The sequence below is a fragment of the Perognathus longimembris genome, chromosome 18 (assembly GCF_023159225.1).
Source record: "Perognathus longimembris pacificus isolate PPM17 chromosome 18, ASM2315922v1, whole genome shotgun sequence".
Taxonomy (NCBI): domain Eukaryota; kingdom Metazoa; phylum Chordata; class Mammalia; order Rodentia; family Heteromyidae; genus Perognathus; species Perognathus longimembris.
Window position 1 is genome coordinate 37,760,354 of NC_063178.1, and position 16,276 is coordinate 37,776,629.

General features: G+C 40.1%; 2 pseudogenes; both read left to right on the forward strand.

Annotated features, from left to right (window-relative positions):
- Nucleotides 1-906: 906 nt before the first annotated feature.
- On the forward strand, nucleotides 907-1,712 carry LOC125367297 (annotated as a pseudogene).
- Nucleotides 1,713-1,752: 40 nt separating this feature from the next.
- Nucleotides 1,753-3,902, forward strand: LOC125366951 (annotated as a pseudogene).
- Nucleotides 3,903-16,276: the final 12,374 nt, after the last annotated feature.

Here is a 16,276-nt window from a genome sequence, read left to right on the forward strand (position 1 = left end):
TGCATACTCTGGTATTTAGCATTTATATTTAATAAATATTTATTGAGTGTTTACTGTTCAGTAGGGTACATATTTCTGAAAGTAAGACTTTTGATGCAATACATACACATATTTTGTACAAATTCCAGTGACTAAAATTTAGAATACAGTAGATTAACAAAATGGCTGATTTGCCTTAAAAACACTGGGGCAATATTCTGATAGTTGCAAAAAATAGCTCACAGCTCTATTTTTTACCTTAAGAAGCCCCACCCTCAGGACCCTTGACTAGGTCCTAAGTCTATGGCACTATTGAGAAGTGGTGAGACCTTTAGGAAGCGAAGCCTAGTGGAAGAAATGTGGGTTATGCGGGATTCCTTTGAAGGGGATATTGAGACCCTTTCTTCATTTCTTTCTTTCTTTCTTTCTTTCTTTCTTTCTTTCTTTCTTTCTTTCTTTCCTTTCTTTCTTTCTTTCCTTTCTTTCTTTCTTTGTTTCTTTCTTTCTTTCTTCCTTCCTTCCTTCCTTCCCTCCCTCTCTCCCTGTCTTTCTTTCTGTCTTTCTTCTTTCTTTTTCTTTCTTTCTTTCTTTCTTTCTTTCTTTCTTTCTTTCTTTTCCTTTTCTTTCTTTCTCTCTTCCTTCTGGATGCCATGGACTAACAAAACCGTCCCCTTGACATATTCCAACCAGGCCAAAACAACAGTGCCAAGAAACCAAGGACTAAAATCTTTAAACTGCTATCCCAAATAAAATTTTCCTCTTGAGGTCCCCGCCCCGCCCGTGGCGCGAGCTTCTTCTCAGCACCTGGAGGAGACCAAGAGGGAATTGAATCCAAGAGGAGTGTCAGGAGTGGCAGGAGTGGCAGGGTGGCAGTGGCGGAGGGTGGTGGCACTTTGGTGTGCATGCCCGGCAGTCGGGACAGTGCCAGGGAGTGCTGAGCTAACTGAGCACGTGCCTGGGGAAACACATAGAATGAAAGAAGTAGACAATCTTGAAAGTATAAAAGAAGAATGGGTTTGTGACACAGGATCTGACAACCACACTCCTAGTGATAACCAGCAAATGAATTGTGAACACTTAGTTGACAGCCTTTTTGAGGAAGCTCAGAAGATTGGTACCAAATCCTTATCTCCAACTGAACAGAAGAAACAGGTAGATATACATATAAAATTGTGGAAAAATGGGTTCACTGTCAACGATGACTTTAGAACTTACTCGGATGGTGCAAGTCAACAATTCCTGAACTCCATCAAGAAGGGGGAATTACCTGCAGAATTACAGGGTCTTTTTGATAAAGAGGAGGTGGATGTGAAAGTTGAAGACAAAGTTGTATATTGACAAAGCCTGTGTTCCAGCCCTTCTCAGGACAGGGTCATAGACTAGGAAGTGCTACACCAAAACTTGTTTCAAAAGCAAAGATTATTGAAGTTGAAAGTAAAAATACTTTATGTGCTGTTTCACTGAACAACTTGGAACCCATTATGAATGTACAGGTCTGGTTAGCCAATGGGAAAAGAATTGTCCAGAAATTTAATATTTCTCATAGGGTAAGCCACATCAAAGACTTCATTGAAAAGTACCAAGCACCTCAAAAAAGCCCTCCTTTTTCCCTAGCTCTTCCTTTCCTCAGATTGCTAGATGAGACACTCACCCTTGGAGAAGCAGGTTTACAGAATACTGTAATCATTCAGAGACTAAAAGAAACTGCTGAGCCTTTCAGAAAACTTTCATAGAATTGATTTTTGAGAGACTAAGTCGAAATTTTCCAGGGAAATGATGTTTGGAATGGAGCATGTAAAAGTGGGAGAAAGGAGAAGTTTGATTCATTGGACTTTTGGTTTGAGTGCTACTTAACTCTCTTGATGAGAAAAAATTTAAATAATCATAATCATAAGTTAGGAAACATAGCAAGAAACTATATTCAACACACGTTTTTCCCCAGAATGCTTACGCAAATAAAAGTACTATTATTTTCAAACACTAAAAAAAATTAAAAAAAAATACACTGTCTTGCAGGGGATCATACTCCCGCACTTCACACCAACCGTGTGGACTATCTACGAGAAAAGTCAACAGCACTGTCAAAACTCCAAATGTCAAAACCCAGAATTATTAGTGTATTTCAATATCTTCTTATATTAAGATCTCTGATAAAATTATCAGGTTAATTTATGACAAAATTATACCAAAACAGATTTGCTTTAGCAAGTAAAAGTGAACCTCTCATAAATCTTTGTGTTTTACTCACCATTTATCAAGTGCTCATTTATGCAACTCAAATATCATAATTTATGTTTCCAGTTTTTACTATAAAATATTTATTTATTAAAGAGTCTAATGACTCCCCCCATTAGTTTCCAATTAGGGTCATTTTATTTTGAAGATAGAAGTCAGATAAGTTAGCAACGAAGATAACTCAAAGGGACACTCCTGGCAGGCCCAAACACCATAATGGGCCTGACATAAAGATTGTACTAATCCTTTATCTCATATGGATACAGAATATGCTGTTAGGTTTTGTATATCATGTATCAATATTACCTACTCCTTGACTCTGGCTCTTAGAGATATTTGATCCATTTTCAAAAGAAAGCCACAAGATAGAAGCCATTTCTCTCTTTTCCATTCTTTAATTAATGTGAAAGTCAAACATATAACTAAGTATTAATTACATGAATATGACAGTCTGTGAAACTTATTTAAATTTCATTTTTCTCTTAACAAAACCCCATGTGAGGAGATACACTTCCACTCTCATATAATTTATTTTCAGTTTGTGACTGACTGAGTTTTCCTTTTGTTTTTTGCTGTGTTACCAGTATGGCCAATGGAACATTAATACATATGATATGAGTGTAGTTGGGCTAGTCTTGTGTGCTACTCCTACTTTTTTAAGAAAACAGATGTGTACAAACAGAGCTCAGAGGTGGCCTGGGACTTTGGGGATGAGCAGGCCAAGCATCTCCTGCTGTGGAGGACAAGCTGACAGATAGGCAGGAGGAAGAGCCTGGTCGGCCTCACCTTTTGTATCTGCTACTGGCTTTTTACCTCTAGAACAAGTATGTCCTTTCTGTCCTAAAATTTACCTACCCTACCTTATTCCAATGGTGTCAGACATTTATTGGTGCATTTTTGCTACATGTGTCATGGAAACTGAGCTGGGTAGAGATCAACCGCTGTTCAAAATCTGATATTTCCACGTGGCTTCCCACTTCCATGGTGTTTGTGGGGATAATCTCTGCTGGGTCCAGAGCCTTGTCCAGATTGGCTGTTCCTGTGCTTCTCACTTTGCACAATGTAGCTGAAGTTATTGTTTGTGGGTACCAGGGTTCGCGAAGAGAAAACCTCTCCCGCAAAGACTTGTAGTGTCTTCTTCCTCCTGGATGCTGTGGTCTGCCTTCCCTTTAATGACACCCAGTGTAGTCCAGATAGATATTTCTGGGCTGTAATTCACATATTCTATGTAGGATCTTATAAACTACTTTGGAAATCCCCGAAGCCCAGCACAATTAGTGACATTGACCAGCAGTACATAAACTACATATTCAATGTGGCGCACCTGACAGTTGCATCTCATCCCACAGGTGAACTCTCCAGTGTCCTGGGCTTCCTGTTCCTGTCCTTCCACAGATTCCATGGCAGCTGCTATGCCAGTGGAATCTTAGGTTTTTTTCTCATGCTCACCACAGTGAAATTGAAAAGCCTTCTGGCCCCAAGGCAGTGTGCAGCCTGGATTTTCTTTGCTAAGGTTGTCACAGCTGGGTTGTCTGTACTCTTGTTCAATGTGGTCCTGTCCAGTGCAACTGTGGTATGCCTCCTGCTTGGTGGAATTGGAGAAACCTTACTGGTTTTCTCAGAGTGGAAGGGCTCCTCATGAAGATGGGCAAGACAGTGAGTACACATCCGGAGTCCACCCTGCGCTGGCATGGTGTTAAAATGGCAGAACAACACATGTCCTGAGACCACAGAAGGATCTGTGGGTGGAGCATTCCTGCATGACCACTGGTGCCTTCACCAAGCTGATCTCGTGGTAGCTAATGATGCCAAGACCTTACTGTGTCTCCCTGCTTCAAGGAGAACTTTCTGGAAGCCTGCTGCAGAGGAATGGTCTGTTACATCTTCGCATGTCTCCAGTTAGACCCAGTTCCACTGAAACAGCAAGTACAGGATTGCACATTGAAGGCTCTCCCCTGGAGTTCACTGAGTCTTTTCTGGGACCCTCTTTGCCTTGCTCCCAGGCATCAAATGGCATCTGGCAAATGCCATCTAGTGCTTGCCCTTTGCAGTGCCATTTTAGCACATGGAGAGGTCTCAGCCTGGACAGCACCACACAGTCACCAGGCTCATTTCCATTTCCAGCAGGACTTACCTTAAAAACTTGTGGAAAGTTTTAGACTTTTTTTTGTCTTAAGGCTCTCTGGCAAATGTCTGTCTGGTTTGATTTGGTTTGTTTTTGTATTGCATTGCAGACTGTGTTGTTTTTAAAATCTCCAGTCTTTTCTTACTTTGACACCAGTAAGAGATACTAAAAACACAGGGTGTCTCATCACTCCACCCTCCTGGTTCCTTCAGTTACCATCTGTTTCCTCAGCTTTTTCTTCAAGCTGTCACCTCTGTCTTTTATGCCCATGTTCACTTACTCAGTTCTGAGAGCATGGTGGGCACAAAAGACTGTGAGGCTAGGGGGTCCCCAGATCTCCAAGTCCCCCCAGTTCTCACTCACTGGGGCTGTCCCTGCTTGGGATCTACAATCTCCTTCCACCCTCTTTAAGCCCGCTTTCAAAGCCAGGGTGTTTGGGGATTTTTATTTGTACAAATAATACAGTTTCTATCAAGAGAGGCAAGTGTGATTGCGTATTACTACTATCTTCTATGGGCAGAAAGAAAAATAAACTATTTTCTTGGTTAAAAAAACAAACAGGGGCTGGGGATATGGCCTAGTGGCAAGAGTGCTTGCCTCGTATACATGAGGCCCTGGGTTCGATTCCCCAGCACCACATATACAGAAAATGGCCGGAAGGGGCGCTGTGGCTCAAGTGGCAGAGTGCTAGCCTTGAGCAAGAAGAAGCCAGGGACAGTGCTTAGTCCCTGAGTCCAAGCCCCAGGACTGGCCAAAAAACAAAAAAAAAAAACAAAAAAAAAACAAAGCTCACATGTCAGTCTGCACCCAAATTCAACCAATTCCTGCTTAGTGGCAATGCCAGCCACTAACTCACTTGCCAGCAAACCACGTAACTAATGTAATGTTATGTAATGTAATATTATAATAACAATAAAATAATTTGCAATAAGATGTCCATTTATCCATAGATTCCATCTTCTTTCCAGTATATTACATTTATCTGTACTCTATTTATAATTTGCTCATCATCTTACTATCTCAGAATGTATTACAATAAGGCTGTAAGACATGAAAGTCCTGTTTTAGCAAAGTAACAAATTGTGATTTAAAGAAATTAGCTTAATGAGTTAATGAAAGTTAGTGTAAGGGGCTGGGGATATTGCCTAGTGGCAAGAGTGCTTGCCTTGGATACATGAGGCCCTGGGTTCAATTCCCCAGCACCACATATACAGAAAAGGGCCAGAAGTGGCGCTGTGGCTCAAGTGGCAGAGTGCTAGCCTTGAGCAAGCAGCCAGGGACAGTGCTCAGGTCCTGAGTCCAAGCCCCAGGACTGGCCAAAAAAAAAAAAGAAAGAAAGAAAAGAAAGTTAGTGTAAGTGGGAACAAGAATTTTAACTAAAGTTCTCTGCTTTTTAAATTATGTATTCTTTAATCTCTTAGATTGCTGGTGTGTGTTTTAAATTTTACATCATAATGAAACTAGTCATAAAAACCAGCTGCAACATTAATTTGGTATTACATATATTGTTATATACATAAAAATCAAATAATCTCATAATTTCAAAGAAAAATCTGAGTAATTAACAATTTCATAAAGGAAATGACATTATAAGGACATGTACACACATGAGTATGTGTGTATATATGTACATATGTATCCATACATAGTATGGTATATAAGAAGAATCGAATTAATATTCGATTTTGCCTCTAGTAGTTGTGTTGCATTAAGCAACTTCAGAAAACTTAACAACTAAAGTTTCCTTGTAAAGCTGACAATAGTTTTGTGTGTGTGTGTGTGTGTGTGTGTGTGGTTTTTTTGCCAATCCTGGGGCTTAGACTCAGGTCTGGAGCACTGTCCCTGGGTTCCTTCTGCTCAAGGCTAACACTCTACCTTTTGAGCAAGAGCACCACTTCTTGCTTTTTCTGTTTATGTGGTGCTGAGGAATCGAACCCAGGGCTTCATACATGGTAAGAAGGCACTGTACCACTAAGTCACATTCCCAACCCAATTATAATATTCTTAAAGTGCTATATATTTATAAAATATAAAAAAACAGGAAAATCCATGGTCGTGTATAAATTGAAATAGTTTATTTATGGAGGTAAACATGGACAAATTGTGCTATTAAGTTTCCTGATGCATTACAATAATAAGCAAGAATGTAAAAAATAAAATTTGTATGTTTCTCCTAAAGTATATCAGAAGAATAGCACACGAGAAAAGTGAACTGAAAAGTTCCAGATGTTGGAACATTTCAGTATCTAAACTATGCTTGCCATATGCAAGAAGATAAGACAAGAACTTGAAACATTCACCAGGAAAAGTAATAAAGTGCTTTACTTATAAATTAGATTGATATATATTTAAAATTTATACCTGGGGCTAACAACAGATTTTAGTCATTGAGAAAACTATAAAATATTCTTAAAAATTTCTAGAAAAAATTCACCACAGGCCAAAATTGGAGAAAAACAAAGAGAATAAAAGAAAATAATTACAATGGCTGGGGATATGGCCTAGTGGCAAGAGTGCTTGCCTCATATACATGAAGCCCTGGGTTCAATTCCCCACCATCACATATACAGAAAATGGCCTCAAGTGGCACTGTGGCTCAAATGGCAGTGCTAGCCTTCAGCAAAAAGAAGTCAAGGACAGTGCTCAGGCCCTGAGTCCAAGGCCCAGGACTGGCCAAAAAAAAAAAAAAAAAGAAGAAGAAGAAAAAGAAAAGAAAGGGGCTGGGGATATGGCCTAGTGGCAAGAGTGCTTGCCTCCTATACATGAGGCCCTGGGTTCGATTCCCCAGCACCACATATACAGAAAATGGCCGGAAGGGGCGCTGTGGCTCAAGTGGCAGAGTGCTAGCCTTGAGCAAGAAGAAGCCAGGGACAGTGCTTAGTCCCTGAGTCCAAGCCCCAGGACTGGCCAAAAAAAAAAAAAGAAAGAAAGAAAGAAAAAGAAAAAGAAAAGAAAAGAAAAGAATTGCAATGAGAATATGAAATGCTTTTGAGTTTCAATAGACAGAAAAAGATGACAGAAGACACAGTATAAAGAGATAATACATGAACGTTTCTCCAATTCACAAATAAAAACAAAAAGAAAAAGGGTTAACGAACTTATAATCACACCGTGGTATTTCATCATGAGTATTCAGAATACCAGATTAAACAATGCATATTAAAGTGGCCAAAATTCAGGAAAAAAAACAGTACCTTAAGAATATTGTATGTGGTTCAAGAAGAAATGTATTCATTACATGATATATGTAACTTAACCCCTCTGTATATCATCTCGACAATATCAATAAAATACATTAAAAAAAGAATACAATGTATATCCTACAAAACAAAGTAAGCGTGAAGAAATGGATGGGTAGAGGAGAAATGAGTTAGAATGTTGAAAGGAATCACACTGATCAAGATACACTGTATTCATAAACTGCCTTGCTAAATGGCTGCCGGAGCCAGCCAACAACTAAGAGGGAATCCTGATTGAGGGGGCGAGGATTAAAGAAAAAGAAAGATAGACAAGAGAAAGAAGAAGACAAGAGACAAATGATAGGGTTCCGGAGGTCTGCAGCTTAAGATTGAAACTCAAGACTGCAGCCAGGTTTATTCTTAACTTCCAGCTTATATGCAGTTTTGGAACCAGGGAATTGCATAGGGTTGCTAAAATTCAAGAACACAAAGAGGCATTGAAGTTTGCGACATTTGATGGCAGTAAATACAGGATGAGGTTGATTAACATAGGAATGTACTCCAGCAGACATATTAAAGCAATTCAGGGTAGGGGCAGAGATACTAGTAAACAAATGTCCTTGCACTTAGCATATCCTTGTGATGGCAACACAGCCAGAGATCAAAATGAGATTAACTGCTGGCTCCCCTCCTGACAAATGGCAACTGCTTAAAGTTAATTAAAACAAAAAGATGCATTTTTGTTTTAGGTTAAAAAATGAACAATGTACTCATTATCTTACTTATGCAACTGTACCCGCTGTACCCGCTCCACATATGACATTTACAATAACAAACTTTAAAGAATATGGCGTGTATGTGTGTGTATGTGAGTGTATGTGTGTGTGTGTGTGCAGTGTGTGGGAACATAGGGCTTTGTGAAAGTTACACAACCACTCTACCTCTGAGCCACTTCCCAAGGCCAAAATATTACATTTTTGTGAAATACGACATTTCTACAATTCAACTAACTGCTTTTTCAAAAGAAACAAGGTAAGGCAGCATATCGTTCAAGTTAACCTTCAATGAATAGAATAAAAATGAGAGCCAGACCACATTTTGACTATGTAAGTCCTCTAAAAGTACACAATAATCTCCAGGGGGCCTCAAAACACACTCTAAGAACCATTGAAAAAAATAAAAAATTACATTGATATTGTAATTACTAAGATGATGACTTATTAAAAGTACAAAGAGAAAAATACTTTAGCCAAAAATTATAAAACTTGAAAATTAACAGAAGGAAAATACGTGAGACGATACCAGCAGAAGGAATTAATTGGGGTATACAGATAAATAAAATAACTTTGTTCCTGTGTTAGATTTCATGCTGCTTATAACATGTAAGCCAGTGCATAAAGTAAAGCAGAATCAAAATGTCAGGTTTTTATTTCATTTTAAAAGGCATATTAAAAGCATCAGAGTAGGGGCTGGGGATATAGCCTAGTGGCAAGAGTGCCTGCCTCGGATACACGAGACCCTAGGTTCGATTCCCCAGCACCACATATACAGAAAACGGCCAGAAGCGGCGCTGTGGCTCAAGTGGCAGAGTGCTAGCCTTGAGCGGGAAGAAGCCAGGGACAGTGCTCAGGCCCTGAGTCCAAGGCCCACGACTGGCCAAAAAAAAAAAAAAAAAAAAAAAAAAAAGCATCAGAGTATAAAAATGTAGAAATAAGCATACCTGGAAAACATACTGAACACATATAAGGCAAAAAATAAATTGCAGCAACACGAACATTAGAATGCAGACATAAGGCAAGAGTCAGTTCTAGAAATGAAGAGGAGAACCTCATGACATAGAAATATCATATCTACAGAAAAGAAATAGCAGTATGCCTGAAGATATTCTTTCAAAGCATAAATGAAAAATCAGCAGAGCAACTACAGAGTGGACAAACAGCCATATGAGGCTTTAGCATAATTTCCTGAATGAACAATAAAAAGCCAAATTCCCTTGGGGAATCTAAATTTTTAACAGTCACTTAATATACTCACTTTCTTTTCCCCAAAATACCATTATAACAAAAATCATGTACAAGCACATTGGAAATTACCAGAAATGGTCACAATTATGTAATCATTATGCTATTATATTTGGGTTAAAGTTTCAAATAGTTTTATCCTTCAAATGGTATACTCATGTTTTAAATTGAGTTAAAGAGGAATGGTAAGAAGAGTTGGGTTTTGTTGAGCTATAGTATTGAAAATGCACTTAAATAACGGGAGTGTTGAGGTACTCAGTGGTAGCCTCTACTGCACACTACTGGGGATGAAAGTGAATGAGTGGACAGGCACAGCTTTACTTGGAATTGTTACATCTGCATACCAGCATTTTTAAAAATATACAAAATAAAATACATATTTTCAAATGTGTTAGATGGGTGTATACAATAAACTATGGTTTCCCTGTACATGGCAAGTAAAATTATTAAAAGAGAGTTCCATAAAACAACAAGAATGGTTCTCATGGAACATAAAGTTAACTAATTCAAATGAACTCTAGTAATTTTATCTATTTATATTTTATTTTCTTAAGTAATTGTACAAAGGGCTTACCATTCAACACGTCAGTTTATGAGTACACTATATTTTGATCAGTATCAACCATTTCATCATCCCCCATCCTCCCAAACCAATCCCTCCATTCAATTTTCCTAATTTCACAGACTATGCATTAAATGTTAATAAATATTATTTCATCTCCTACTCTCTTAATTAATCTGTCCCTCTCCCCTTGACCTTCTCTTTCACATTTCAGGTACAAGCTTCCTGGTATTAGTTTTTTGGACTGTGACTTAATTCTAAGAAGTCACACTATTTTAATTTTCTCTTGCACATACCATTATTTGGTTATTATGTATGTATGCTACCTATACATTGGTATTTATTTGTTTATTTTAAATTTATTCATTTTTTATCTTTAAGTAGTTGTACAAAGGATTCATCTCAACATATCAATTTATAAGTAAATTGTACCTTGACATTATGTCATTCCTTCGATCCTTCGATCATAACAAATAAAGAATAGTGATTATTAAATGCATTATTCACTAGGAAAAAGAAAAAGAGTGGTATTGAAAAATGAGATCCTCATTTGGTAAATTGTTGGGATAATGCTCACTTTGTAAAAGAGCAAGCCAGATGATATGAAAAGAAGAAGACGCAAAGCAGGTACAATCTTCCGTGTGATCCTGTGATTGACACAGGAAGGTGAACTTGAATAATTATGGAGCATTTACATTTTAAAAGTTTCTGCACTCGTGTGTGGATATGATGTCCCAAAGCTTGGTCCCTATGGTAATGACAAAGAAACGTTCTAGGCCCTTCAAGAGGTGGCCTGAGCTTGAAGTAGCCAGGTCCCAGGGGTATAACTTTCAGCAGGAATTAATGTACGGGTTGTCAGGGGTATTGCATTTCTTGGGACTGGTTAGGTCGTTATAAATCAGGTTTGTGTTTCCCTGCTAGTTCTCTTGTTTGCTCTCATGATGTGATTCCAGTTGCTCTGCTAAGACAGATCAAATGGCTACGATGCAGTCCCTGGTCCTCTGCTAAGACATATCACAAGGCTCAGATGCGATGTCCTGGTCCCCTGCTAAGACACAGCACATGGCTACAGCGCAGCCCCTGGTCCTCTGTTAAGACACAGCACATGGCACACACGCATTCCCTGTTCCTGTGTTAAGACATATCATGTGGATAAGCTGCAGTGCCTGGTCCTCTGCTAAGACACAGAACATGGCTCAGATGAGGTCCCCATGTCCTGTGCTAAGACAGAACACAGAGATTAGATGCAGTTCCCTGATTCTCTGCTAAGACACAGCATATGCTAAGATGTGGTCCCCTGGTCCTCTGCTAAGGCACATCACATGGCTAGATGCAGCTCCTGGTCCTCTGTTAAGACACATCACAAAGCTAAAATCTAGTCCCCTGGTCCTCTACTAAGACACCTCATATGCTCCTCTGGAAAGCAAGAGCACATGGCTCAGATGCAGTCACCTGGTCCCCTGTTAAGACACAGAACATGACTAAGATGCAGCACCAGGTCCTCTCTTAAGACACAGCACATTTCTAGGATGCAGTGGCCTTGTCCTCTCCTAAAACACAGCACATGGCTAAGACATAGCACCAGGTCCTCATCTATGACACATCATATGGCTAAGATGCAGTGCTCGGTCCTCTGCTTCAACAGAGCATATGGCTCAGATGGGGTCCCCTGGTCCTCTGCTAAGACACATCTCATAGCTCAGATGCAGTCCCCTGGTCCTCTGGTTAGGCACAGCACATGGCTAAGATGGGGTCCCCTGGTCCTCTGCTAAGACAAGTCAAATGACTAAGATGCAGCATGGGTCCTTGGCTAAGAAACAGCACATGGCTAAGATGCAGCCCCTGGTCCTCTGCTTCGACAGAGCACATGGCTCAGATGCCGTCCCCTGATGTTCTGTTAAGACACAGCACCTGGCTACGATGCAGCCCCTGATCCTGTGCTGAGACATAGCACATGTCTAGGATGTAGGGTCCTGGTCCCTGTTAAGACACAGCACATGGCTAATATGTGGTTTCTGGACCTGTGCTAAAACAGATCACGTGGCTAAGATGCAGACCCTACTATATTCCTTCCTTCTCTCTCCCTCTCCTCTTTCTCTCTCCCTTTATCCTTGTTTTTCATAATGCTAGGGACCTAAACCAAGACCTCTACTACAGAGCTACAATTGTATTTATCATATTTTTCCATTTTAAATAGTCTTTAATTTTTAGAGAAAATTTAGAAAAATTGAATAGGAAGAATAGATTTTCCAAAATTTTCTACCACTCATATTTGTGACCTCCCCATTATCATCCTCTCCTCAAAGAATGACACGTTTTTGACATGTTCTTTTTACTTAATTTTATTGGCAAGGTGATGTACAGAGGGGTTATAGTTACTTACGTAAAGTAATGAGTACATTACTTGTCAACACGTTTCCTATTAGGATTCCTGCATACCTTACAATCACAGGCATATTGCACCACAGAATTTTTTAATTGTATAGATGGTATGTATGAATCCTAATCTTTGCCTGCCACGTAGCTAGGATTCTAGGCATGAGCCATGATTCCTAGGCCCTTTCTAAGATTCCTAATACTAGGACATGTATCTAGTATTTAGCTCTCATTGGCAGCGAGACAAAAGATGTCAGCTAGGTGTGACTGCATAATGAAAAGAAAATCATGTTTTGCTATCATATGTTTAGATATTTCATTTTATTTATTTATTTACCTATTTTTACCAGTCCCGGGGCTGGAACTCAAGGCCTGAGCACTGTCACCCTCTTTTTTTTTGCTCAAGGCTGACACTCTGCCACTTGAGCCACAGAGCGACTTTTGGCTGTTTTCTGTATGTGTTGTGTTGTGCTGGGGAATAGATCCCAGGGCTTTATGTATACAAGTCAAGCACTCTATCACTAGGCCATATTCCCAGCCCCTGTCTTAGATAGTTTAATTTCTTGCTTTGGAAATATAAAACAGAGATAGATAAATCTTAATCCCAGAGTGTGGTCACCAGCCAATGACCACTGCCACTCCCGACCTTGCCCTTTCTGCCTCTTGCTCAGTCCTGCTGCAAGGAGAGACATGGGTGCCATTCAGAAGAGGGCCAGGTAGGCTACACATGAGGTACAGGGAGATGTGAACAAAGGAGGCTGGCTTTAGCTGGACTGTGATGAGGACTTCTTCTTCTTCTTCTTCTTCTTCTTTTCTTCTTCTTCTTCTTCTTCTTCTTCTTCTTCTTCTTCTTCTTCTTCTTCTTCTTCTTCTTCTTCTCCTCCTCCTCCTCCTCCTCCTCCTCCTCCTCCTCCTCCTCCTCCTCCTCCTCCTCCTCCTCCTCCTCCTCTTCCTCCTCCTCCTCCTTTTTAAAGAAGGTGCTGACTGGAGCTGAGTACCTCAGCTGGAAAAGAACTGAGACTAGGCTAGCCCAGGACACTTTTTTCCGGGAGTCTGTGAATGAAGAGAAGGAATGGTATCCTTAGCCTACAGTGGGCTGTCAGATGCAAAGGAACAGCAAGGGCAAAGGCAGAGTCTCCCTTCTCAGGCACTCTCAGCTCCCACTCTGCAGGACCATCAGGAACTGGGAACCTGGCTTTCCTGGCTGGAGAAGGGCTGCTTCTCTGGAGGCTCTCCCCAGAGTGCTCTGCAGAGTGTCCCTTCCTGGCTGGGAGGCCTCCCTAACCATGGAAACTTCAATTCCTTGAACTCTGAGTACCATCACTTCTTTTCTCTGAAAGCTTCATCAGAGAAGCCCTAAAACAGCTGCCACTGCAGAGGTGACTGCAGCCTGACTTTCCCACCCACTGAGCACTCTCCTCTGACTCCTCCAAATGAACCCTGAAACACAACTCATGAGTGAAATAAAAGAAAAATAGCTTCTGTATGAATTGCTTTCACTTCATGACCATTTATCCCAAATCCCTTTTGTAAAGAGGTATCTATCAGGAAGTACTAGTTTCCTAAAGGTTGAGCTCAATATATGACTCAGTTTCCCTTCCAGTTTTTTTTACTGATTGCCCTTGTGAAGGATTTTTCCTAGACAATTTTGTGTGGCATATGTTAGCAATTAAGCTGAGTAAAACAAGGAGTAATTTACAGGTGACAAGATGAATTAAAAGTCATGGAAATACAGACATGGTAATATATTTTTAGTCCAAGCACTTGGGAAGCTGAGGCAAGAGGAGTTGGAGGCAAGTCTGAGAAACACGCAAAGCAATTCCATCTCTTATTAAACATAGACTCCATCTGCTACAAATGTCCAACTGAATGCAAAAACCTAAAGATTTGTTGTATATGTTTATCATGAAAGAAAGAAAATAGCAAAATGGAGGGTAATCCCAGCTACTTAAAGGTGGAGACAAGAGGATATGGTCTCATTAAGCCCCATGGAAAAGTGTGAGAGCCCTGTCTGATCATAAATATTTAAAAAACATTGGAGGGAGGCTGGGAATATGGCCTAGTGGTAAAGTGCTCGCCTCGTATACATGAAGCCCTGGGTTCGATTCCCCAGCACCACGTATATGGAAAACGGCCAGAAGGGGCACTGTGGCAGAGTGCTAAGCCTTGAGCGGGAAGAAGCCAGGGACAGTGCTCAGTCCCTGAGTGCAAAGCCCAGGACTGGCCAAAAAAAAAAAAAAAAAGTGGCACTGTGGCTCAATTGGTAGAGTGCTAGCCTTGAGCAAAAAGAAGCCAAGGACAGTGCTCAGGCCCTGAGTCCATGCCCCAGGACTGGAAACAAAAACAAAACAAAACATAAAAAGCATTGGAGGAAAGAGTGGGGGGAGGGGTGACATTGTGCAAAAAATGTCCTCTTAGCTGTGCATTGGTGGCTCATGCTTGTAATTCTAGCTTGCTCAACATCTCAAACTTAGTATGCTTATAAAAATTCATGTGACTATTTTGAATTGAATTTAGGTTTTACAAGCTAATATTCCAAGCTTGCTGAAACCTGTGAAACAGCTGTTGTGAATTATTCCATCCAGTGAGACACGTGACTTTCACATTAACAATTTAGCTGCTGATATTTCCAGCCAACTTCCACTACCATATCATGTCAAAGAATCCTGAATCCTTGTTTGGAAATCTTCAATGCCTTGAAATGTTGTTAGGTTCATATTACTCAGCACCTCAAATAGTGATTATATAATAGTTCAATCAAGTTACAACCACTAATATTTAGAAGCTGATACTGCCAGGTAGCGTCTATAGGCATATTGGGTAAAAGAAACTGGAATTCTTCTTCTCAAGACTTCAGGTTAGGGCTGGGGATATGGCCTAGTGGCAAGAGTGCTTGCCTCTTATACCTGAAGCCCTGGGCTCAATTTCCCATCACTACATATACAAAAAATGGCCAGAAGTGGCATTGTAGCGCAAGTGGCAGAGTGCTAGCCTTGAGCAAAAAGAAGCCAGGGACAGTGCTCAGGCCCTGAGTCGAAGCCCCAGGACTGGCAAAAAAAAAAATTTAAATTAAATTAAATTAAATTTACAAAATAAAATTTTAAAAAATGACTTCAGCCCAATGAATCACCTTTACATTCAAGATACTCAGAACCTCAAAGTATGCTCAAGTATGCTTGAATGTGTTCATTTGGCTAACATCAACCATTGAGACTATAGCAGCTGATATTACAAGTTGGCCACCATAGATCCATTTGGTTCAAAGCAGATCAATACAGCTTTTCTCAAAATTAGAACCCAGTTAATCACTAATGGATCCTTCTGCTCAACACCTCAAACTGAGTGAGACTGCAAGAAATCACACAGCTAATTTGAACCACTTAGGATTTGTAAGCTGATACTCTTGGTTGGCTGAAGCCTGCCAATTGAGTTGAAAGGAGACTGAAACAGCTGTTGTGAATTATTCCATCTGGTGAAAGGCTGTTAGCTTCACATTATATCCCACTTCAAACTGAGTGAAAGTGTATGAGTTCATTTGACTAGAAACAACTGTTTAGTATTTAGAGGCTGGTATTTCCAGTCATCTTCCATTAGCATATCAGGTGAAAGAAACCTAAATGTTTGTACTGAAATCTTTAATGCAATAAAATGCTCTTAGGTGCATGTTGCTCAGCACTTCAAATTGAATAATTTTGTAATAATTCAGTCAGCTAACATGAACATTTTAGTATTGAGAAGCTGATTTTGCCAGTCAGCTTAATAGGTGTATGAGGTAAAAGAAGTCTGAATCCTTTACCTG